This window comes from Colius striatus, chromosome 8 (genome assembly GCF_028858725.1).
Source record: "Colius striatus isolate bColStr4 chromosome 8, bColStr4.1.hap1, whole genome shotgun sequence".
NCBI classification, from domain to species: Eukaryota; Metazoa; Chordata; class Aves; order Coliiformes; family Coliidae; genus Colius; species Colius striatus.
In genome coordinates this window covers 17,502,781-17,529,334 of record NC_084766.1, presented here as the reverse complement: position 1 = coordinate 17,529,334, position 26,554 = coordinate 17,502,781, and the positions used below count along the sequence as shown (strand labels likewise).

Below are 26,554 nucleotides of genomic sequence, written 5' to 3'. Positions count from 1 at the left end.
TGTTTAGAACCTCACAGAAAATTGACTCTTAGAGCACTTGATATATTGTGGTATCTGCTCTAATAGTGAAAGCAGGCAATAGTGTGCCAAATAAAGTAGTACCATCAGGATGAAACTTTCTCAGCATTTCAAATACAGTAGTTTCACTAACTTACTCAGACTTGGATTAGTCAATATACAATAAATACTTCTCTGCATATATTTAAATATTCAACATATAATAACTTTGATCTTCTGAAAATAAATTGAAAGTTGTCATGATTTGACACGACAACCATTTATGGTAAGGGGGAAGGGAGTGTAAAAATGGCTCCTGTAAATAGTTCCTCAAAACTCTCCCCAGCTCTGAGCCAGACCCACTTCTGAGACTGAGCGAATTAGATGCCTCCACAATCACTTTTTAAGAAGAAGCCAGAAGAGGAGGCTTCTTCCTCCTTCTTCTTCCTGTTTCTTCCTTCTTCTGTCCCTTCTTCTTCTGGCCGGTGGTGGTGCAAGGAGTAGGAACAGTGAGAGAAACAACCATGGGGACTCCAAGGTCAGTGAGGAAAGAGAGGAGGAGATGTAATGGAGCAGAGACTCCCCTGCATTCTATGGAGAGGACTGGTAAAGCTGAGATTTATTTTCATTTCTTTAAAGACACCGTATCAGGGGCAGAGACTCATTTTGCTAAAGCTGACCCTGGAACAAGGGCAGCGATTCACTTCATTAACGGCCCCGAGCCAGGAACAGTGACTATGACCAGAGGAGGCTGTGTCCCTTGGGAGGGACCCAATCACTTCACTAGGGCCGGAGCAGGCTGTGTCCTGAGGAAGGGTCCCAATATCCACAGCTGTAACTGTGGGGAGAAACCCACGACAAAGCAGCTCAATAAACTTGTGCCCAGAAGAGGCCTTGTCCTGAGAGAGGGACCCTGTAACTGCAGAAACTGCAACCATGGCAAAGAACTCACGCCAGAGATATTCAGCAAGGACTGTGTCCCGTGTGAGGGATCCTGTATTGGCAGAAGCCGCAGCTGCTGGGAACAACCCACGCCAGGGAAGTTCATTAAGGACTGTGTCCTAAGGGAGGAACTCTGTGTTGGAGCAGGGGAAGAATGCAAGGAGTTGTCCTCCTCTGAGAAGACAGAAGCAGCAGAGCCCATCTGTGAGAGACTGACCACATGCCCCATTCCCTGCCCCCCTGAGCCATTGAGGGGGGAGGATGTAGAGATATCGGGAGCAGTGAGCTGGGCCCAGGAAGAAAGGAGGGATGGGGGAGGGAGATCTTAAAGTGCTGGTTGTAATTTTCTCATCATCCTACTCCCTTTTGCTTTTATTCCGTTCTGTTTCTTGTAGAATAAACTTTCCTACTTTCCTCTCTAAGTTCAGTACTGGAGTCTGTTTTGCCTGGAACTGTAATTGACAGCGAGCTCTCCCTGCCCTTGTCTCAATCGACAACAACCTTGCTTATCTTTTTACTCCCGTTTCATTGGGGCCTCTGCCATCCTACCAAGGGTGGGAGTAAATGGGGCACCAAGCGAGAGACTGTCATGGTGCTGCTGTGATCACTGGGTCAAACCATGACAAAAGTTAATAATTAAGAGTATGTTCTCAACGTGCAGGGAAAGCATAATACCTGTTTTTTCCTAAGGGGACAGCATACATGAAGCAGCCATGTCTCTAGTTTGCTAATAAGCTCAGTTTTTTTGTAGCTAGATTTAAATTGAATAGTTTGAAAATACTGTAAAGCATTCATCAGTTCAATAAATTGTCATGGTGGTTTGACCCTGGCTGAGCACCAGATGCCCACCAAGTTGTTCTTTTACTCCTCCTCCTTAACTGAAAAAGGGAGAGAGAAATAAAACAAAGAGCTTGTGAGTCGAGATAAGGACAGGGAGATTATTCAGCAGTTACTGTCATGGGCAAAACAGACTCAGCTTAGGTAGAAAGGGTTTGATTTATTTAACAATCAATCAAAACAAAGTAGGGAAATGAAAAATAAAAAACTAAAGCTTAAAACACCTTCCCCCACCCTTCCCTTCTTCATGAATTTCTACCTCCTCTCCCTGTGGCACAGGGGGATGGGGAATGGGAGTTACAGTCAGTTCATCACAAATGGTCTTTGCTGCTGCTTCCTTCTCCTGGTGCAGTGTGAGGTCTCTCCCATGGGAGATAGTCCTCCACAAACTTCTCCAGCATGGGTCTCATCCATGGGGGATATAGTCATTCAGGAACAGACGTGGTCACAATTCCTTCAACCAAACGTGCTCTAGTGTGGGCTCCTCTCTGCATGGGTTCCCAGGTTCTGCTAGGAACTTGCTGCAGAGTGAGCTTCCTGTGGAGTCGTAGCCTCCCTCAGGCATCCACCTGCTCCACTGTGGGGTCCTCCACAGGTTGCGAGTGGATCTCTGCTCCCTGTTAGCCTCCATGGGCTGTAGAGGCACAACCTGCCTCACCATGGGCTGCACCACTGGTCACAGTGGAATCTCTCTTTCAGTGCCTGGGCATCTCCTGCCTTTCCTTCTCCACTAACCTTAGTGTCTTCAGAGATGTTGTTCTCACATTCTCACTCCCTTCTGCTACTGCAGTTTAGCAACTGCGCAGCAAGTACTTCCCCTTCTTAAATATATTAATCACAGAAGCATTACCTGAATCACTCATTGGCTCGGCCTTGGTCAGCAGTGAGTCCATCTTAGAGTCAAGTGGCACTGGCCCGATCAGGTACAGGCGAAGCTTCTGGTAGTTCTTTGTTTAAAGAAACCACCCCTGTAGCTCCCTCTGCCAAAAACTGGCCACACAGACCCACTACAATTGTTAATAAACATCTTTCAGGAGTATGTGAGACATCACAATTCAGTAACTAGGGAAACTTTTAGGATGTTTCTACTACTGTAAAATACAGTTATGACTGAGAGCTCAGGTTAAAATCAGATTTGTGGTGTGTTTTCTTTACATTTTTATGTTTGACTAATTTTTCAAAACTTTACGTGGACTTAATTAGCCCTAAGTTAAATGCTATTAAATTGTGTTGGACGTAGCAAAAACTAAGAGCCATTTATTCCTGACAATATCAAATAATAATTGCAGTGTCCATTCCTCATAGTGCTGCAAAGCAGGTGGATGGATAGTCAATATCTTCTAGTCCGTCACAGAAATATGTGTGCTGACATATGCATCAGGTGCTGATATACATTATTTTGTTTCTCATGCTCATACCAGATGGCATGCATTATTTTCTAGTATCCCATTGCACAGCAACAGGAACAAAACAAGTTCTGAAATGATTAGTCACAGCATCTTACAATAATACTCAAGGCTGTTCACATACCTTCCTGGCTAATAGACATCAAGTGAGCAGATGTGCAATTTACAGTGTAGCAGTATATAATTTACAGTGTACTTGGACTCAGTTATTTTTAGTGATGTTTCCTTAATTGGAAAGAAAACATTTTTAAAGACTGTTTACAGTAATTATTTCTATCTACAGGGAAATTATTCAAATAAGCAAAGGAAAATAACTGAATGTAACTTTGTGGCTCATGTACAAAAACTAGTTAATGATTATGGTGTATGCCACCTTGGTGGCATCACACAGCTGAATTCTTGCATGACAGCAACTTTCTGAACCACACTGCATCCTCTTCCAGAAATGAGGTTTTGGAGTAGCCATCGGAAAATATGATTTTGTCTGCAGCAGACAATCTGACAGAGAATGATGGGGAAAGAAAAGAGCACAGAAAAGCAAATCTTTAGGAATGTGAGAGAGGCTCTTTCTCCTTCAGAAATTGTTTCCTCGAAAGAGGAGTAGTGTGAGCATTGTGTCCTTACTGTTACATGATATATTACATCATGCATTGCATTTAGATTATCCTGACCACTACAAAATATAAATGCAATTTATAAATATAAATGCTGGCAGTGTGTTGTATGGAGAAGGGTAAGGGAAATATGAGTGCTATGCTCTGATTTAAACTTACAAAAAAGTATAGGAAATAGTTTTAACAAAATATCTTCTACACACTAAGATGAAAACATCTTTGTTTAAGGCTGTTTTACTGTATATCTAGGCTGTTGTCTTTGAGAGGAGTGTTTTTAATGCAGTTACCAGAAGAGGTAGATACTGCAGTGTTCTTGGGGTGGATACTGATGGGACAAAACAGGGTTTTATTTTGAAAGGAGCTTAGTTTGCTTGTTTGTCAATGTAAACTATCTTTGAAAATAATGAAATTATTTGTTTTTCACTTAGAGTGTATCATCTTCTATTGTGTTGATTCATAAATCCACACAGACATGTTTTTACAATGTAATTAAGTCAAAGCAAAACATATATTCACTTGACTGTGAGCACAACCATAGCAGGTAACAGACATTTCAAGGAAGGAAACAAGGGCAACTTGGTGACTGCTGTGAATTATTTTATGGCATGGCATATGGAAAAAGGTGTGGGAATTTGGGAAGCATTTTTACCTCTGGGATCATGGCGTATCAGCTGATGGATGAGATCACTGGAAGAAACTCATGCTTGGTGTAGAGAGCCTCAAACCAAGGGTGTCCTCCCTTCATGCTTCTCATTAGTAAAGAAGAAAATACAGATGTTTTTGTTTATTATTTTTTCAAAGTAGAGTGGAGCAGAAATTGTGGTCTTTGAGTTATTCAGGAGGTACTCTGCCATGATGTTATTACTATGGTGATACTAGAGCAACTGTAACAGGTTTATATCAGGTTTATCTTGTAACTTATACTTATTTGTAACTTAAACTTATAACAGGTTTATCTTGTGTTGCTTTCACAATGATTTGAAAATGAGTAGCCATCTCTCATAGGACGTAGCAACACATCTTCCTTTCGGGAAAATTTGTATTATTTCCCATTTGTATGTTTACTTCTAGAGGCTCCTGTATAGCAATTTTCCCAGTGTTACAGAAACCATCTCTCCTCTAACTCCCCCAAATCTCTGAGGTATGTTTTGTGCACTGATAATTCATAGAAGTGGTAAAACAATATATATATGTATCAACAGGAGTATCAAAAGACAATTTCCTTGCTGAACATCCAAAAATTTTATATTGTATTTCCTACTTAAAGTAGTGTGAATTGCTGTGATGGATCATCAGGCATCAGAAAGTAGTAATGTGAACAGAAATACTAGTGCCTCTTTAAATCAGAATTGCAACTGGCAGCATAAGAGTTTTATTTATTCATAAATTAGTGAAGGAACTTGAATATAATCCCAATACATTTTGAAATGTCCAATAGCTGATGGCTGAGATGAGAATGAGATGTCAATAAACAGAACATTAGAGTAATGGTAATGCTATCAAATTGTTTCTTTTTCTAATATATGATAGTTTTCTATTGCTGCAATCAGCATAATGAGTCAGACTGTAGGATTAATAAACTTTATTAAATCTTTCTAAATGCTGCAAGAAGTGCTGGAATCCTTTCTTCTCTCTCCTGTAATTACAATTTTGCTTCCGTGCAGTTGAAATGATGCTAATGTTAAACTAACCTTTACATTGCTCCTTTTCCCAGATAAGAACCTCAATATTTATTTCTTCATTAAAAACTTAATTGCCAAAACCTGGAAACTTGTTGAAGTCCTTCACCTTGCTGCCCTGTTATCTTCTTTCTTGCCCTTTGTATATTATGTTTTCACCTGTGATGTTTCTTTTTTTCCCCCAATTGCTGACTAATAACTTTTGAAGGACTGCAGGGAATTATTTACTTGATTCCATTGCTGGAGAAATCAGTCCAATTCCCAGCAGTTAGAAAACATCGAACTTGGTAAATGGTAAAACAGATCTGTGTGCTGGCATCTTTAAGTATTTTCAGTTTTGCAAGACCATGGTGCCTCATACTCTTCACAACCACCTTGACTGTCCTGAAAAGGAAAAGTGCACTGCTGGAGTGGCTTTTTAAAAAAATATTTTAGTTTTATTTATTTTGTATAATTGGTACTCCTGTTCAGACTGACCTTCACTCTTGCAGTAAAACAGGCCATGTTTCACACTCCTTTGCTGTCAAATGTTGCCAGTCTTCCTTTTATTTTAAACAAACAAGTTTCTGCTTATTACAAATCATCTATTGTGAGGTCTTTAACAAGTTTTAATTTACTAAATAGTCTGACATTTCTCTCATGCCTAGCTATGCTTGAGCATAGTGTGAGCAGTGTCTTGAAAATCTTTTTCAATGCCTTTGTCTGAACTTCTCATCAAACATAAATTATTTCATCTTCATCAGACACTCCTCACAATACTGTGCTCTGCTAAAACCTTGCCATCTGCTGACCTACTAACCTAAATGCCTTGATTTTTCCTGGGAAAAGAGAATGGGATGGAAGATTAGAAATGTTTATTGCTCTATGACATAGAAACAGTTACACAAGTATGTATGTGGCAAACAGAAGTCTCATCTGAGTGTGGCATTGTAATATATATATTAAAAAATATTTTTAAAATTGCCCAAAATCTATATATCATATAGGATAATATAATTTAATTTTTGCTTCTCCAGGGAGAATTACTAGTTCTTCTGTTGCAATCGGGATGCTTGGGAACGAGGCATCCAACCACCAAATATTGTTGGGGAAAGGTCTAGGGAGCAGAAAAATGACAATGTAAGAAAGCAAATGGAATCAGCAATAGGAAAATGGACTATGTGGTCCTGGCTGGGAGAATTATGGAAGATTCCCACCTACAATGATTTCTCTTTCTTGCCTTGCACAAAGACATTCCTTGCTCACCTGTCATTTCTGGGGTCATTATGCAAAGAGATTCACTATGCCAATTTCAGTACAGTTAGGAGCACGGGAAAGAAGAACAAAGGAATTAAAAAACAGCCGTAGAGTAGAAATTCAGATCAAGATTTCCAGCCAGGAGCCCTGTGGAGGTGAAGATGTAGCTGTAGTGGTGTTGGTCACCATAAAATTGAAACAGTGCTTGAAATGTTGCTGTTCTGGAGAATGAGTCAAAATAACCAAGATATACTTTTAACTTTGGCTAATAAGAGGGAGTAAGTGAGGAAGCACTTTTTATCACCCCTGTTGCCAAATAAAGGGGCTTTCCTTAACTCCAGGGTGTTTTGTATCATTTCTGCCGAGCACCTGCAATACTATGTGCAGAGCTTGTGGATTGTCAATGCAACACACAGCCTCCAAGGACCATCTGGAAATTATTTCATCCATTGTATCAGCTGCTTTTTACATTTGTGGCAAGTATTGAGTACTCTTAGAAGGTATTTCAGCCACTATAGCCATATTTCCCATCCTTTTCCCCTCCTGGGGTAGATCACCTAAAGTCAGGCGAGACCTGGGAGTTGAGAGCAGGGTGTAATGGATGATGGATTTTGACTCATTGCCCTGAAACACAAGAAGCAGCAGAAGCTTTTAAAAGGTTTGGAAAAGCTTTTGGCAAAGCCCTGAAACAAAATCCTCCCAAAGGCTTTGGAGAGTAAGATCTCAAAAGCCTGGACAGCTGGAAGTGAGGAGGCAAAATGACACTGAAACAGTGTCACTGTATCTTTCCTCACGGGACTAGCTTTCTTCCTGCCAGCATCTGGCCCCAGCTCAGGTTGGTAGAGGTGACTGACTGGACTTTTGGTCTGATTCATCTCCTAAGGGCACACCGTGGCAGTTGTTAAATGCTACTGTTTCCCTGTCCTATACAAGCTGGCTTCTGGTGTTTGATTGCTCTGGTCTCAAAGCCCTCAGGTAGGATATCTCTCTAGCACTGGTATTTTATGATATTGCTAGTACAAAGTAGATTATTATATCTATTATGATATCTATAATATCTCCATGATATTTCCCATATATTACTTATTTCAGCAATTACATTTCTTTCAAGTTCTGCAATAATGTTAGGGTAAGAACATACCAGCAACATTCTTGAAGACGTTCACTGCAGTAAGTGTAAGAAAATAAAATCTTTAGTATAAAACCCTTGTAATTCTGATTTCCTCCATCTGGCACAATCTTGTTGCCCAATGTTACACATATATTTTAAACTCAGCAGAAGGAATTTTGTGCTTGCTCTGCAGGACTGCATCCTCAAAGGAAAGTAAATATACAGTTTTAGTTCCCAGGCTATGATTCAGTTGTAAAAAAGCCAAAAAAATATTAAGATTTCTTCATCGTGACTTTTGCATTTTTTTTAATTAGATTGTTGCAAGCACATATTGATTACTGATAGAGTTGTTTCACTTTCTCCAAGTACACATTCTTCACCCTTGATTTCTTCATGAAGCACAAGCCAATGTTACGTCTGCATGCACAAGAGCTTGTGGTGAGTGACTTCAACTGGTTGCCAAAAGCTCTTGATGCTCTTGGAAGTTCCCTGGCAGGGGAGAAGCTGTCAGTTAAGAGACTCATCCAAACCCTTTTAAAATGAGCTGGAAGGTTTGTCCCAGTTGTTGTTAGGCATGCTCTAGCTCCCAACAACATACCTACGGCTTAATCACCTAGCAGAAATGAATCTGGGATTGTTTTCAAGCTGTTGACTTCATCCACCCTATATATCAAGAATTGAGGGAGGGAGGACCTAGAGAAATAAAAAAGCAAGATGGGTCGACTTTAACAGCATCTTACATGGGAACACTATATTGTGACTATTGAGGTGAAGGTTACCTTATGCTTTTCCAAAGGCAATTATGATATTATTGACTACTCTTGTCTTAAATAAAATGCAGAATGGTTTGTACTGGATGAAACCAAATGCCCGTCTAGCCTGGCATCCTGTCTTTTACAGAAACTGAAATAAATTGCTGAAGAAATGTCTTGAACCAGCGTGGATGGTTTTAATAATTCAGAATCCTTGGTGGATTGACAATTTACATGTGCAAGCGGTTTTAAAATCCACAGCCTTCTGTGGCAATTAATTCCACAGTTTTAAGTGTGCAGGACGAGAAGAAATGCCGATTTTTACATGTGTTTTTTTTCTTTTGCATGGGCCATCTGCTCCTCTTATGAGATGCCTCCAAGTTCTCAGATGTACAGTTGACTTTTTGGTTTGCAGAGTGGTCAGGAGTGTTGTCTGAGACTATAGATGTGGCAAAAAAGGTGTTTAATTTAAAGACAAATAATTTTTTCTTTGTATACAGTTTCTAGCATCCTAAATGACTGGGTAAGATAATGTGAGATAATAAATAGGGGCTTTTCAGCTGCTTGATTTTCTTCATTGTTAAATATCTTGTTTCCAAATTTTCTTGAATTTCAGGGCAATTGACTTGGAAATGAGATGCAGCTTTATTTTATAATAACAAAACCCATTTCAGTGGAGCAACAGTAAACACCGGTTAAGAAGGAAAAACAAATGATTATGTACTTAAGACCAGTGAACACCAGAATTGGAGACTGTTGTGTCTTATCAATTGTCTGCCATGTGCTGCATTTTGAGTGACTGCTTTTGCGTTTCACAAGCCTGTTTACATAAAATACATAACCATGAAAATACAGCAGTTACTGAAAGAATATAGACAATCATATTACTAGAAGACCTGTGCATAAAATGTGTCTTTTTCATTGTCATAAAGAAAAAACAAATATCTGTCTTTTTATTTACTCTATCAAACAAAACCCTTCTTTTGGGAAAAATAGCTATTAAGAAACAATTGTTGCTATTCTTCTCACAAAAAGTAAATGAAGTTGCTCCAATTTCTATAAGAAAGTTATACTCAGAGCCAACTTTGTGACTCAAATGTATTTAATAAATAGTTGATTGTTTTGAGTCTTAAATATAATAATCATTATTTTACAAGAGCACAAGTTATTAATAGTTTTGGCTTTTTTACAACTGAATCATAGCCTGGGAACTAAAACTGTATATTTACTTTCCTTTGAGGATGCAGTCCTGCAGAGCAAGCACAAAATTCCTTCTTCTGAGTTTAAAATATATGTGTAACACTGGGCAACAAGATTGTGCCAGATGGAAGAAATCAGAATTACAAGGGTTTTATACTAAAGATTATCTTTTCTTACACTTACTGCAGTGAATGTCTTCAAGAATGTTGCTGGTATGTTCTTACCCTAACATTATTGCAGAACTTAAAAGAAATGTAATTGCTGAAATAAGTAATATATGGGAAATATGATGGAGTTATTATATTGTTGCTTTTTATTAGATAACAAAGCTGCTAGAGCACTCTTGATATCAAAGCATATGTTCTCATTATGAAGTTTTAAAAACAATGGAATTAGGGGAATGTATTCTTTTGCATGAACTGGGATGAGTAAAACCAGTTAATGGTAGAAATGATTGCAGAGGTCACATCTAGTCATTCCTGCTTGCTTAAAAGAGTATAAGACTGAGATTGTAGTTTTTGTTTCTCTTTTGGAGGATGTGAAATAGCCTGGAAGAGCTTAAGGTTTCCTCTGGTGCTGGCTGAATCTTCCAAATTCTTCCACTTTGCCTTTTTTTTTAATTTTTTTTTTTGGCAGACAATAGCCGAACCGTGCAAAAGAAAATAAAAACCAAACAACAAACCCCCTACCAAAACAACCCCAACACACCTAATTTCTTTTCTGAGGCAGCTTGTAGTACTATTGTGAGTTTTTTGCATTCTTAAATACTAAGGACTTTCTGTCACATGTTACTGTCAACAATAAATATTGATGATTGAATCAAAACATTCTATCCTAAAATTTCAGAATTATTATACTTTAGTCAACTTCCTGAAGTGCTGATTTATGACAAATGGCTCTATTGGGGGGAAAAAAAATTCCATAATCCAAAATAAGCATGGTAATAGAGGAGAAAAAAAATCCTGGTAGAAGATCTTAAGAGAAAATCATACATTTTCTTGGGAAAGTGCTTCCATCATAGTACTCCTTGTAGGTTCGTTCAGGTTTGTAAGCATTAAGTGGAACTGAGAAATATAGCATCAGATTATAATTCTCTCAATTTCCTTAAAAACAATCAAATAACTAAAGATGCCTATCAAGGATGCGGAAGCAGAAGTATGAATTTCTGCCAGGGATGCTGCATGCAAACTCACAGACTGACAACTGTGTGATGTAACTACCCATGATGTAGACAAGATAATTCATATTAACTCACCCTCAGAGCAGGTTTATAACAATATGTAACCAGAGGGGAAAAAAAAAAGAGCAAAAAATGTTCTATGATTGTTGGTAGGTTTTTTGGTCCAATTCCTTTATCATTTACCAGATTTTCTTTTCTTCAAATTTCCTTTTCTTTTTATGTCCAGGATAGATTTGTTCTTGTGTCTTGAGCTTTAACTCCTTATAAAATAACTGTCATTTATAAATTCTTCATGCATAGAAAATTGAGGATGTTCTTCTGAAAGGATGCATAGTAACCCTATTTTGGGATGCAGTACCTAGTCATTTTGTGATATGGCACCATTGTGATATGAAATAATATTAAGCCTATTGATCTAAGAATAGCAGAACATTCCTTATAGAAACATATTGACATAATTCCACCTGTAAAAATATATAACATTTTCAAATATTTCCTTTTAGATGCTGAGTAATTAAAATAAAAATGGTAGGTCACTTAGTGATTTTACACAATCAGGATTTAGTCCTAGGATGGTAGATTGGGCCCCATTCTTGGAAGAGCTTGCTTCAGCTTTGCATTTAGTACACATTTCTAATAACATTCTATTATTCATATTTTCATATTCGATATTATGAAGAAAACATATGTTGTTTATATCATCCAGGTTATTTAGCAGGAAAAAGGGGTCTTCACCGTTATAAACTCGCTATTTTTAAGATGACTTTCCTGTAACGTTTTGTCCTTCAAGAATCTAATTCCCTCTCTGAACTCTCCCACTCATCAAGATTCCAACCCTGTTATTCTCCAGCATCAGCTACTGACTACGGGTTATCTCCTACTGGCCACAAATTTATAATCCTGATGATTTTGATTTTGCTTGTAGTAATGCAGCAAGTTATGAGTTAAGAAAAGGAATATTGTGTAGCAGCAGTAAACTAGATAAATTAGCACTGAAGGAAAGTTAGATTGTGTGGTTCTGCAACACCAAAATAATCCATGTCCCTTCTAATTTATAGACTTTTCACCCCAGAGAGCTGTTTATCTCACGTAATTTTAGTTAGGGGTCAGTAGTTTTTAGGAACTGTTAAAATAGGAACACAATGACCCTTCAAGGGGTTTATTCATCCTATGCTGAAACTCTTTTGCCATCTGTCCTGTCCAGAACTGCCCAGGTCATGCAGACAGCTGGGCTGGACAGAATCCCAGCCTGGGGAGGGCAGCTGGATCCCACTTGGAGGCATCGACTGTGTTTCCTTTAGGACTAAAAATATAAAAAACTTCTGAGTTGCTGAGTGTAATAAGGATTACTTGTGGGAAGTCTAGCGATGAATATCTATTCTCTCAGTTTTATCTTATGACTGTCCAATTTAAGTAACGTAGTTAATAACCACAGACATGCTCAAAATTAAAGATGAAATATTTGTGGGACTGGAGCTGTCTGTTTATATGAATTCCTATTTGATTCAATTTTGTTAGGAACTCCACGGTATTAAAAGAGCATTTTAAGATCACTCTTTCCAAGTAATGTTTGATTAAATTGACAAGGCATCAGAAGAACAATCCTTCTGATTTTCTTATTGCATTTAGTTTAAGAATCTCTTTGAGCCTGGAGTGTTCCAATTTTGGGGGATTTTTGGTTGCTTGCTTGTTTTATGTGAGGAATGTGCTGGATGACGGGCTAAAGTCTGTCTCTATGGTAGAGCTATAATATCATTTGTGCCCAAAAGACTTGACAGTTGCATTTTCGAAGTCTCAAGTAGAGAACCTGAGGCCCTTACATGAAGCTACAGCTTGTCCCCTGAGCAGAGGACAAGCTCAAGGAGCACTTCTGCAACTCAGTGGATTTTTCACAGCCCAGAGTCTTCACTCTTGGTACTGTCCCTTTCCCAGCTGAGAAAATGGGGCAAAGTCTGGGGCTCTATACCTGCTGTGTCACTGGAATTTGGAGCAACAGCAATGGCTGAAGTGCCCTACTGTAATGCTAGGCAAAAGTGTCAATGCAATGAGAAATCCTCTTTTCTTTGTTACTCGTTTTGTTTAAAGAAGTGCCTCCTTTTCCTGGAGCCTGTCAGCTCTAGCAGTTTTACAGTCAGAAGATATTTTCTGTTGAAAGGAAAACCTAGTGCAGTTTGTTAAGTGGGTTGTGATTATACAGGTAGTGTGTCCTGCAGTGGGAAAAAAACTGTTCAGTCCACTTGGACCAAACTGACTAGATAAACCACAGAAAGAAATGTCCATGTAGGCATTTAATTTAATGATATCTATCTGGACTAATTATCTTCATAGCTCACAGTTTGTCACCTTGAAACATGGATTGTCATTGTCATCTGCGAAGCATTGTTCAATGAGTAATATTAGCCTGGTAGCAATGCAGGGATAAGACTGATTTTGTAAAAATGTTTCTCATCTACTTTTTAGCTGGTTTACAGCTTTGTAACGGGGTAGGAAGTTTTCACTTTGGGTAGGTTTAACCATCAGGGATGGTAAACAAGTGCTGACTGCACTAGGAATGGGAGATATCCTTGTGTCTCCTTTAAACTGGTGATGACAAATTTATTCTTAATCTAGGCATGTGCACAGCATGAGAAACATTACCTAGACTGACAATTTGATAATCTCTCCAGAGAGGTGAGATATGGTGCTCACCCTTTGTATAAATGGCTTCATTGTGAGAGCAAATGCACATCAGGGTTGGGCGATGGGTACAGGACCTCCAGAGCAAGTATCTTTGCTTTTCTCCTTGTCTTCTCTCTATAAGTACAAGGAGTTTCATAGACCGTATACTATACCTATACTGTGTATATTTCTATTTATTGACAGTCACTGGTCTAACAGACCTCTGCTTTGATTTTAATTGAGATCAATTTTAAGTCTTAGAAAGATCTTTTCCTCCTTTCAAGACTTGATAGAGAGTCTTTTTTATACCAACAATGGAAAATCAGCCTCTGATGAATCTACTTTTGGTTACATGAAATGTCATTAACTTTTGGTGCAAATGATACAGTTAAACTTTTAAGCACTTAGTGCGTTAAAGCAAATATGTGATGTTCCAATCTGTTCCTGACCCTGTGGGTTGTTGCTGGGGCTCCAAAAGGGAAGCTGGAGCCAGCCTCACCACTGTGATCTTGCAGAGCAATAAGGCTGGCTGGAACTATCACCCCAAGCATTTTAACATTTAAAAATAAGTAGATTCTGTTATTGCTAAACAAAGACAGGTCTTATTTTAGGCAAAAGCACAATCTGAGCATAGCTTTGCAAGTTTATCAGTGTTCACATTACAGCATTGTGACTTCTTGTGCAAAGCTCATGTTACCTTGATGTTTATCTTCTTTAACAAATGTCTGAAAGCTGATGATTTTCCTATTAAAAGAGTGTGTTATTTATTTATTTGTAATGTCAATGTGGATGTTCACCTAAGGTATTTTTTAATACAAATGATTCAGGTAGTTCTATGCAGCATTATTTAGGAGTGCTCTTTATAGGTACTTAATGACCTACTAACATTTTATTAGGCTGAACCACATTATCATTGACCCTCTGAAACTTTTTCTAGGGCTTCAGCTTTCCATTTTTAAGTTAAATTTAATCTGGGAGTGAATTAAGCTGTGCCAGTTATGTTGGGACAATGCAGTAACTGTTTGGACCCAGTGGCTGGAATGAGAGCTGTGCTGGCAATACTCTGCACTAACCATCATAGCTGTGATACTGCAATCCCTACAATCAAGGTTTAAATGAAGGTTTATTATTGCGGCAATCTGTGCACCCTGATAGACAATGGGATTTTTTTTCTCCACAGAAACACCGTTGATGGATATGGGAACCTTAGGCAGTTTTCTTCAATGCATCAGGCATTGGATGAATGAAGGTGAAAGAGGAGCCTAGCCTCAGTGCTGGGGTTAACCTTTTATTTCTAGGTCTTTATGGGATAGAGTTGGCCATACTCCCTTTTTCATGACTGGGTTACCTGCTTTATTAAAGTCTCACTGTCACATTGGCCCCTTTGATAGGCATCTGGCTGGTTGAGAGCCCTTACAGATCCTCACAGATGTCAGGACTTCTTTCCTTCCCATGGCCTTGTGTTCCTGCACTCAGCCTTGCAGCAGTTGATTGATTCTCTGCAGGTTTAAGGCTCCAAACTTCCTCTATATTTTTGTCCTTCTCTAACCACAATGTGCTTATCTACAAATTAATTTACTCTTGTGCTGCCAAACTACCGGCAGGAATCTTGCATCTGGCTGGTTTCCCTAATTATAGTTACTGTCTTCCCCATTCTGCTGTCTCTCTAACTAAACAATCATCCCCCAGCTCTCTTTTCATTCCCTGACTATCATTCATCAAGCCTATATCTCCTTTCTTTTGCTCAGTAGCTCACTTTTTTTATCTTTTTGAAGAGAAAATGGACAAGACACAGTTCTCCTGACTTGCTGTCCCTTGTCCCATGGTAACTCTATCCTCCTCCTTTGCTGATGAAAAAATATTCTCACTTGGTGTCTTCTTGGAGTCATCTTCATGGCTCCTGTTGATAAATATCTTGTCTGTAATCTGTATCTTCCTTTATTGTTTCACTTCATTTCTTCCTCTTTCTCAGATCTTATCCCTCACCAGACGAACACATTTTGGTATCCTCATTCGCAGGGATATGAGCTGCTTCCCCATCTTCATGTCTTCTTGACACTGATAGTATTTATTGTATTGAAAGATGTTGGGATTTCTTGCCTTCCGATGTTGCAGCATCATTGACTCATGATTTAAGCTGGGCGGGCCTTGCAGAGGGCATCTAGTACAACTTCATGCTCCCAACAAGTCTAATTAGAGCAGATTGTTCAAGGTCATGTCCAAATGCATGTCTGTGCATTACCCTGAATGCATGGATTATTATTTTTCATTTTCCTTTTTTCAGCTTTTGGTCTATGAACTCGGCTGTTCAACTTCTAGTAAAGCCAATCTTAAGCATTTATAAAAAAATCCAGGACCAACAATCCATTTTTGTCCTTTTAGAGTTGTCCCTGAAATTCAGAGCTGACAACTAGGGCCTTCTCTTGACATCTCCAACTTTATTCTTATTATACATGGTGGAGAAGCCATGTATGTTCTTCAGCCTCTGTGCAGGGATCCGTGGGGGTCATTTCTTCATGTGTCTTTTTCCTCTCTTTGTTAGAACTTCAACTCATTATCTCTCTCCTGATGTCTCAACTCATTGCTGAACTTATCTGCCTCCAAACAGGTATCTCAGCCATTTCTTTGATACCTCCTGGAGACAACTGGCTGCCAGTGAGCTTCCAATAAATTATACAGGAATCTCACCAGTTTCCTTCTTTGTGCACAGCAGTACCATCCTGTCCATCTTTTTTGTCTCTAAGGCACATATCATCTTCAGGCTTTTATCTATCTTTTATCTATCGCTCTACCTCCAAGCTAAGTCAGATCTGTCAAATTCTCAATGTGGAAACTCTCCCAGATGCTTTCATATAGCAAAATCCTGCAGAGATTTTATGGTCTTTTGTTACTCCAAAGACATTTAAGACTGCTGCTGCAGTTACTGTCATTCTAAATTATTGCTTTGACCAGGAACCTTTTATTTGTGTCCCAAATACTCTGCTTTCTTACCTCAAACATCAACTTTTGAGGTTGCTTTTATCTTTGTCATCTTTGCCTTCATGACTTACCCCCATCCAATCTTTTCCCCATAGTCGTTAGTGATTTTGGCATATAATGCCCTTTTATTATGCTTGTCTAAAAAGCATATTTGTGATTCATCTTGATGCTCTCCATCCTGGGATAAATTCCCTGTAAAGACCTACAAAGCTGGCTAGGCTTCAGTCCTCCTTTGAGTTTATCTTTACTGCTACACGTCTGAAGGTGTTGCCCTGGAGTCCTAGCGATGTGCAGATACCACCTCTTTTCATTCTGTGCTATTGTGTACAACTTTCTGCTACATATTGCCTTCTGTTCCTCACCAGACAAATACTTTCTTTTGGCCTTGAACTGGAGTGTAGATTTTGGTGCCATCATCATAAATTCTTCTTGCCATATACCAGGTCTTCATACCTACATGCCCTAGAAAATGCCAATTTTTTGATGATAAATATATTTTCTATATTTATTGTCAGCAAATATATGTATTTTACTGAGGTGTCTCCAGGCTTTTGCTGTTTAGTCACAATCACTTCAGTTTGAGGAGGTAAATGATTCAGGACTTACGTCATCAGTGCAACATGAATCATCTCAAGCCTGTGTATGAGAGGGGAAACATTGAGCTGCGTGAGTCAGATTGAATACAGTCATTTTCAGAGGTTTAATTGTATTTATATTCAACAAAAGGAAAAAGCTCATTTATAAGTATTAAGACTGTGGCAAACGTTCATCTCAATTTAATCTTAGGTTTGTTAAGGCTGAAACGTGTTATAGGTTTGTATGGCAGAACTTCCCTAATGAAACAATTTCACTCAGACTGCTAAAGGGGCTGGGAGACATTTAAATTCATATAATTTTTATATTACTACCAATTTATTTTTTTTCCTCCAAGCCTCTGGGCTTTGTAAAATCAAGTTCTTGGTTCCTGAACTCTAAAGCTATAAAACACACGTCTTTAAGGCACTTGCTAAATTCCATTATTTCCTCAATCATGTTATAATTAAATGGAAAAATGTTTTCAATTATAGAATTGAGAAGATGCTGGAACATTTTAGAATAGTTTTAGCGATGATCTTTTGAAGATGATAATATCTGTTACAGCAGGTTACTCATTATTAGTCCTAGGTGCTATTTTATTTTCCCATTCCATAGAATCTATTTCTTAGATAAAAGATGTTTGAGAACTTCAAAAAGAGGTTATCCTAAACAGTGCAATAATATGAGTCTTTTTTGTGCTATTTTTTTTTTTCCCTTTCAAACAGAGACCACAAACTAGTGAAAAGGAAATAAACTTGGCAAGAGGGGCTAAGCATTAAGAAAAGAGAGAGAAATTATGGTTTTGTTGGCTTGACTTTGCTCTCTTGGGTCCAAATTCACTATATGTTTTCCTAGTGTTTAATTTTTTTTTTAATATTGCGTGTACTGATGTAACAAAGAAAAGTTCTTTTGAATTTCTTCTAAATTAAGCCACATATTCTCTTACGTAACTTGAGTATAGAAGTGACCAGCCTAAGTCAGCTCTGAGTGAGGAATCAGTAACATTGGCAAGAGCCTGATGATAATCCAGCTATAAATCTGTGAAAGGCATTACTGTGAGGATACCCTTATTTTTCATCTATCTTCCACAATGCATGAGTGACTTTTGCACCGTGCTGATGTGAAATATGTAGATAAACTTTTTCTGCTCCTGGAATGTAACCTTCAAAATAAATTTTAGTCTTCTACAGGTGAGTAGGTGGGGTCACATTTAACTCAGAGGAATATAAACAAACAAACTGTAAGTCAGGAAGAGGGACATGTGTGTAAAATGCCTTGCCAAAGAATGGCTTTTATAGAATGAAGATAAGCAGCTTCCTCATGCCAAGCTGGTGTGCAACTCCAGTCTAGAGAGAGATCCTCTACACACTTAATCACAGAAGTGGTCAGGAGTTTCTACTCATCTGTACACTCAAAGGACAGGAATTAAGCAAGGTGAAACTTGATGGAAATATTTGGAAGTTAAAAGAGCAGAGTAAATATGTCAGTCCATAAATAGCCTAAAAAGACTTTAAGCACAAAAAGTTATGCAAAATTTGTAGAATATATCTTTCTACTGTCAAACAACTGGGAGGTAGTATGTGACCTTGGATATTCTGAAATTTCTGTGGTAATGGCTGAAACTTTGCAAAAGCAGATTATATGAATTTTAAACTCAGTATTATTCTGTACTGAAGCCAGCTATTTCCAAAATCCAAGATTACCATAGTTTAATGTAGTGCTTTCAAAGTAAAGATGACTTTGGTTGTGATTTTCTCATCTGTCCTGCATCTGAAATCCTCATCTAAAATTCTTAGTGCCCTCCTCAAGTTTTCTCTGAATATCTCTGCCTTAGGGAAAAACGAAACACAGCATGAAAAGGTATTTGGTTCTTATTATTCACAGGACATGGAGTTAGCAGTTCCTATTACCAGAATGAAAGTATGTTTTAGTCTAGAAAGTGACCCTTGTATTACACAGTTCTTAAAAATTATTTTAATTTACTGGAGAGACGAGAGAATCATGAACAGGAAACAGAGAAAAATCAGATGAATGTGGTCTCTGCTCTGACCTCCTGGTTGAAGCAAGGCTGTCACAGATGCTGGATTAAATTTATCAGTGCCTTGTCCAGCCTAATCTTGAAAATCACCAAGGACAAAGCATCAATCACCAGTCAACCTATTGCACTGCTCTAAGTTTTTCTTCAGTTTTCCATCATGTCCAACATGAGCTTCCTAAATGACAGCTTATCGCTGCTGGGAAAAAACCCACAACACGAGTTTTTTAAATCAAACAGTCTAGCATTTAAGAGAGTGTATTGAAGCTGTTTGCTTCAAAAAGCTACTGAGATCAGACTCCTATTGTAATGAAAGTGGGTCTTTATCTAATCTGCATGGATTTTGGGAGTATCCACAAGGGCAATAGAGTTAATCCGTATGCACCACAGTATATTTTTTAATCTTGTGTCATGCGTCCTTCAGGATAGGTTCCTAGAGATTGAGAGAAAGACTTAAATTACCTGACAGTTTTGAAGAGATCCTTCTACCTGGGAGAGTTTAAAATCTCTTGAACACTGAAAAAACTCTGAGGCTTTTTTGTTATTGGTTTATTGCCCTGATGCTACAAAGGATTTAGGAAATATTTGGATTTTAAACTAACCTCCAGTGTGTGTCTTTGAGCAACATCTGATGTTTTACAGATAAGTATATTGCCTTTCTAAGTAGAGCATCTCAGAGGAATGCAGGCTCATTTAGAAAATGATAAAACATTTTTAAACTCTTCACGGCAGACTTGTAATAAAGTATTATAGTTAACCTTCTAGCCTTATTTTTCGTTTTTTTTTCCCCTTCTATGGCTGTAGAAGATATTTTTCCCATGTGGAGACTGCACATTAAGGAGAGTGAGAGAGTGGAAGGGAAGTATTTTAATCCTCAGGTGCTTTAATTAAGTAATGAGACACTGACACTGCAACACTATTTTCCTCCTTGCACTCAGGAGGAGCATTGGACTGCTCCATAATTTGTGTGTCTTCTTTTTCCATCCAGGCTCAAGATATTATAAGTCCCAAGGCTTGAAGAGAGATGAGTCAATCAAAGAAAAAAGGACTTTAATTCAGATCCCTAAGCCTAGGAATTTTCACAAATTGAATACTCCTCAACAGCTACAGAATTCCTCAGTTTATCTGTGCTTATGATGTGATTCAGTTTTGTTGTCAATATTTGCATACTGGAAATGACTATGGTGTTCCTGAATTATTTACACTTTATTGCCATACTTTCCAATATTACTTCATGTATTTTGCTTTTCTAACCGAGGAGAATACTTAGATATATATGATTATTTTAATTTCCTTTTCATTTCTAAAAACACAAGAGAAAAACAGTTATGTTTACTGGAAGTGGGAAAAAAAGCAAACCACTGCATTCAGGGAATTAGTTGTCGTATGTGCCAGCAACCTCATGCGAATCCAAATGGCTGATTTGTGTCCATAAGAGCTCTGTGCCAACAGAATGAGACTTGCCAGTCCCCAAAACTCATCTAGGATGCTCAAAGTCAGCTGGATTATCTCTGCACAGCACTACCCTGCCATGTAGGCAAAGCTTTATCTTTCAGATATAACTAGGATTAAAAAAAAAAAAAAAAGACACTTTTCTCAGAGGTTATTTTTCATGAACAGCAGCTTTAACTTAACAATACGAGATCTTAAAACTGTAGTTCTTCATCACAGTAGTGGATAATGTTATACATGATCAAATCCTCTGTACTGGATTTTATCACAGTCATCAGCATGTATTTTATCCCTTTCCTTTATTATGAGAATGTGATGAGATTTATGAGATTGCGAGAATAATATTTTTTCTTGTGTTCACGGAGAGGAGCCGGGATATGGTGTCATCCAATACTCAGACCACAAAAGGAGCAGCCCAGTTGATAGGAAGCACATTATTAATGTTCACACAGTTTAAAATAAAACGGTATTGATGGTAGGCTTTGATAAGGCTTTGCTGGAATTAATTTGCTGGTAGCATGGCAGACTTTTGCTAATTACTGCTCTCTTTGCAAATGTTCCCTCCTGACATAATACCTGGTAGTTTATGGCTTCTATATGGCACCATCTGCTGGGGAAAGATATGGTCCAAAAGACATGGATGCTTTTATTACTTATCTCATCTACAATCAGACAATAACTCACCTCTAGCAGGTCATGTAATCTTTTCTCAATCCCCTTGCCATTTCTAGTCTTAAATGTCTCTTGCAGGAGCTGTTGGGACTAACAAGAGCCAGGTCTTGGACATGAATTTTTCAGCTTCTCAAACAGTTAGAGAGTGGGCTTCTCTGAGGATAAATACAGGGTTTTTATATATATATATACACACTCGGGAAAAGCTGAAGAACCTCAGTTTTCTCCATGTCCTTTCTTGCCCAAGGAAATCCAGCTGTTCCAATTTAGTTTTTTATTTCCACCTCCATGTATTACTTGTTTGTCCAGTGGTAGATTGTAAGTCTTCATGTCAGCTTGGTCTGCTTCTAAGAGGAAAAACTCCAGGTACAAGTACGTTCCTACACTCATTCCTGGAATAAAAAATAAAAAATAATTGGAAATGAGCTTTTGTTCCTTTTGCAGATCATGAAGCATCAGGTTTGTTGCCCCAGGTCCAAGAGTGGTCTATGCTTTCGGTTTTGAGTTATAGAGACAGCATGTTGTTTTTCCATAGGTTACGGTCTGTCCCAGTCATCTTTTGGTAATATGGAGCTGGTGAAGCAGCTTTTGTGTTACTTTCTTGTTGGTTTCTTTTCTGCTTAAGTGGCTCCTGTCTTTGTAAGGAATAAGTTTCTTCTGATGACAATTTGGCCTGAAGAAGCTGTAAAGAATTGAACATGTAACAAATTCCTGTAATTTTGGCCAAATAAAATATTATACTAATCTTCTTTGATTTAAATTGCTTAAAGAAGGAAAAAAGCTAAATAGAAGCCCCAAGGTCTTGGTCTGATTGCCTAATTCTGTACAAGTTACTTAGAAGAGCATCTATTTTCATTAGCTAGATTTTGATCACAGATATTATTCATGCTGTTTAATGGATTAAATTCTACTCGTTAATATATTTTGAAAACTAATCATAGAATCATAGAATGGTAGGAGTTGGAAGGGACCTTTAGAGATCATCTAGTCCAACCCCCCTGCAGAAGCAGGGTCACCTAGATCAGGTTGCATAGGAACACGTCCAGGCGGGTCTTGAAGACCTCCAAGGAAGGAGACTCTACAACCCCCCTGGGCAGCCTGTGCCAGTGCTCTGTCACCCTCATAGTTAAATAGTTTTTCTTATGTTTAAATGGAACTTTTTGTGTTCCAGCTTCATCCCATAACTGCTTGTTCTGTTGCTATCTACTATAGAAAAGAGGGATATCCCAACCTCCTGACACCCACCCTTTAGATATTTATAAATGTTAATAAGATCTCCCCTCAGTCTCCTCTTCTCCAGACTAAACAGCCCCAGTTCCTGCAGCCTTTCCTCATATGAAAGATGCTCCAGTCCCCTGATCATCTTGGTGTCCCTGTGCTGGATTCTCTCCAGCAGTTCCCTGTCCCTCTTGAGCTGAGGAGCCCAGAACTGGACACAGCACTCCAGATGAGGCCTCACCAGGGCAAAGTAGAGGGGGAGAAGAACCTCCCTTGACCTGCTGGCCACACTCTTCTTGATGCATGCCAGGATGCCATTGGCCTTCTTGGCCACAAGGGCACATTGCTGGCTCATATTTAGTTTATTATCAAGCAGGACTCCCAGGTCTCTCTCTGCAGAGCTGCTCTTCAGCAATTCGACCCCCAGCCTGTACTGGTGCAGGGGGTTGTTCCTTCCCAGATGCAGGACTCTGCACTTGTCCTTGTTGAACCTCATGAGATTCCTCTCTGCCCAACTCTCAAGCCGGTCGAGATCCCACTGAATGGCAGCACAACCTTCTGGGGAATCAGCCAGTCCTCCCAGTTTGGTGTCATCAACCAAATTGCTGAGGATACACTCTGTTCCCTCATCCAGGTCGTTGATGAAGATGTTGAACAAGACTGGCCCCAGAACCAGTCCCTGTGGAACTCCACTGGCTACAGGTCTCCAACTCGATTCTGTGCCATTGATCATCACCCTCTGGGCTCTGTCATTCAGCCAGCTCTTGATCCACCTCACTGTCCACTCATTCAATCCACACTGCCTGAATTTTCTGATGAGGATGTTATGGGAGACAGTGTCAAAAGCCTTGCTGAACTCAAGGTAGATGACATCCGCTGCTCTCACCTCATCTAGCCAGCCAGTGATGCACTCATAGAAAGATATCAGGTTAGTCAAACAGGATTTCTCCTTGGTGAAGCCATGTTGACTTCCCCTGATAACCATCTTATCTTTCATATGTTCAGTAATAACATTCAGGATGAGTTGTTCCATCACTTTTCCAGGGATGGAGGTGAGGCTGACCGGCCTGTAGTTTCCTGGATTGTCATTCTTCTTGCCCTTTTTGAAGACTGGAGTGACATTGGCCTTTCTCCAGTCCTCAGGCACCTCACCTGATTGTTCAAAAATGATAGAGGCTTAACAATCACATTAGCCAGCTCCTTCAGCACTCTAGGATGCATCTCATCAGGACCCATTGACTTATGAGCCTTAAGCTTGGCCAACAACTCTTTAACCTCTTCCTCTAAATGATGTACTAATAAGATTTTATATCCTTCAAAATCTTTGACTCTTTAACAAGGTTAAAATATCAACATACTCCAATGTGAAGTAATGATTAGAAAAAGTTTGTGGTTTTTTTCTATTCAATATTTGTATTTATCTCTAGTCACTCACTGAATAACATGTTCAACTGTCAAGTCCTTCACAAAGAAAAAGAGACAAAGACCATTTCATGTGTCTGTGTATGCCAAATTCTGTTGCTGCTTCTTTGTAAATTACTGTTCTGCAGTTACTTATCTTTGCAAACTTGTGTGGTTTTCTAGTTTTTATTTTCAAAACAATTTACTGATAGTGTATTAGTGTTTCCAGTTTTTTAAGAACAGTAAATAGACTTAGAAAAGGCACAGTAATATGCATGTGTAGATATGTAAATATAGTCATCTTAGTACATATGAAACAGATTATGCTGTTCAGAACTTACTAAAATAGAACACCTGCTAAGTTCAGCTGCAGCAGTGTTTTTTTTGCTTTCTTTTGAGGAAATCTGTGTGCAAATAAATAGTTTCCTCTTTACCTGTGCATATTTCTTGGTCTTTTGGTCTTTTTTTTTGTATTCTTTAATCAAGGCTGGTGGGTATCCACCAGCATACCTTGTGCAGAGTAGGTCTTTAAGGCTCAAGTTTCTAGAACTCTTCTATATTGTCCAAGATTTAGTTGAATTGTGCTTGAATGTGCTAATTAACATTTAATATATCTTAAGGTCACTCTTGTCACCCACTGGCAGATTAAAATAGTAATGTACTCTGCGTGGTAGGTTACTAGTGTGCTTTTTTAAAATGAAAAAAATCAATCATACCTCTGGGTTGTTTCACATAGGGAATATTATTAATTACTTGCTAGTGAGTCACTAGTTTGTTACAATAATTCAGAATAAATTAGAAGACTAATTGTTTCAAATAATTTATAGATTTGACAAGCAAGCAAGTACTGACATCCTATTAGCATTACATCACTTGTTCTACTTTAGTTTTTCATTTCATCCATGCTAAGCTTAAAGCACATTTTGCCTACAAAAATATCAATATTCCTTTAGGCAATAGCATTTGCTTTTCTCTGTGTTTCTGGTCTTCTGAAAATATTGTACTAAATCATATAAATATTATAGAGTGATTTTGATGAGAGGCACTGGGCATGCTCCTGATGGAATGAGTCCACTGGAAAATGTTTTATAATTTTCCTACCAGTAGAGGTTGATTTCTAGGCATTATTGCCATCTCAATGATGGTAAATGTATTCCTGGATGTGTGGCAACAGCTCTGACCACTGTTGATGCAACTTGCCACGTCAGGCATGGTGGATTTTGATGATATTCAGCATCTTTGCCTGATGGACTGCTACCATGAAAACCTCTTTTTAAAAACACATTAAAATGAGCATGTCTGGGAAGGAAATCAAATGGTTTTCAAACAGTTCTTTAGGCTGACGAGGCAAAAAAAAAAAATCTGAAATTCTTGTGTAGATACAGGATATATTCATATTTTTTTGGTAGAAATTAAACTGGAGATATTTATTCCATATTTTTAAGTATAGAGCATTTATATTTATACTGAGACATGAAGATGTCTAATCTAACTTGCATCTTTGTCACAAAAGCTAGTAATATGAAGAGCCCATTTCTGGCATTGTTCTGTAGGATTGGAGTCACTGTTGTGATGTACAGAGTTCACTACTAAAAATAAATGCAAGAATCCCTGAATCTTCTCATGGTCTTCAGATAGGCTGTTACGACCTCAAGGATCATTTGGTTGGACTGTCAGTAGAAGCTGTGCTAGTAGCTGTGCTGTCAGTAGAAGCTGTGACCTCACACCTTGTGTTACCCTCACTGTTCAGAGTGACTTAGTGAAGGGATAGTCTGGCTGTAACAAGGTGGGCGATTTTAAACCAGACAAGGTTCCACTCACAACTTGGTAGCAAAGGATAAGGGAGAACTTATCCATCTCTTTTTCTTCTTCATCTGTAAAAGACTGAAACAAGAAGGATTTCATCTGAATCTGTGACTATCTGCAGTGTAGCTCCTCAGTGTGTGCTGGCAGCTGTTGTGTTTTATTTATTTTAGCTTCCCAATCAGATGAGTTCCCCAAGAGAGAGCATAAAGCAGAGTTTCTCTGCCTAGTAAAAAGGCAGAACAGACCCCATGTCAGATAACAGCTTGTAAATACCTGATTTGTAAGTGTTCGCACCCTGACGTTCCCAGTAATCCTTTTGTTTCCTTGAAGCAATAGAAGAGCTCATTAAATTTAATAGAGAAGAGTGGATGTTGGGAAGTAGGTTGCAAAATACGTCATCTTGGCTGTGGGTACAGATGCTTTAGTTATTGATGTTTTGCAATTGAAAGTGTTAACACCTGGGTGAATAGCTGAGGTGAGGTACATCTTCTTGCAGATGTATAGGCAGACACCCCAAGTTCATCTTCCATAGCAGTCCTGGCTTTTGAAAACGATAGACTTTGGCTTTTTCTCATTCATCAATAAAGATGACTATAGAGGTCCAAAGGCAATGGTATTCACATGGATTTTGGTAGCTCTTAATTGTGAATCTAAGTGCTATTTATCAGCAAATAGTGTGGTATTATTATCTTTATATATAATATATATACAATCAGAAAACAATGGAGTGTCATGTATCTTTAGCAAACTGCGGCCATTATTTAGATTGCTTATTCACTTAATGAACATGTGGCTTTAATACA

At 38.5% G+C, this 26,554-nt stretch overlaps 1 protein-coding gene across 2 annotated transcripts in view; it reads left to right on the top strand.

Moving 5' to 3' along the window:
• PRKG1 (protein kinase cGMP-dependent 1) overlaps positions 1-26,554 on the top strand; it is a 523,150-nt gene that overhangs the window by 399,771 nt on the left and 96,825 nt on the right. The window lies entirely within an intron of this gene.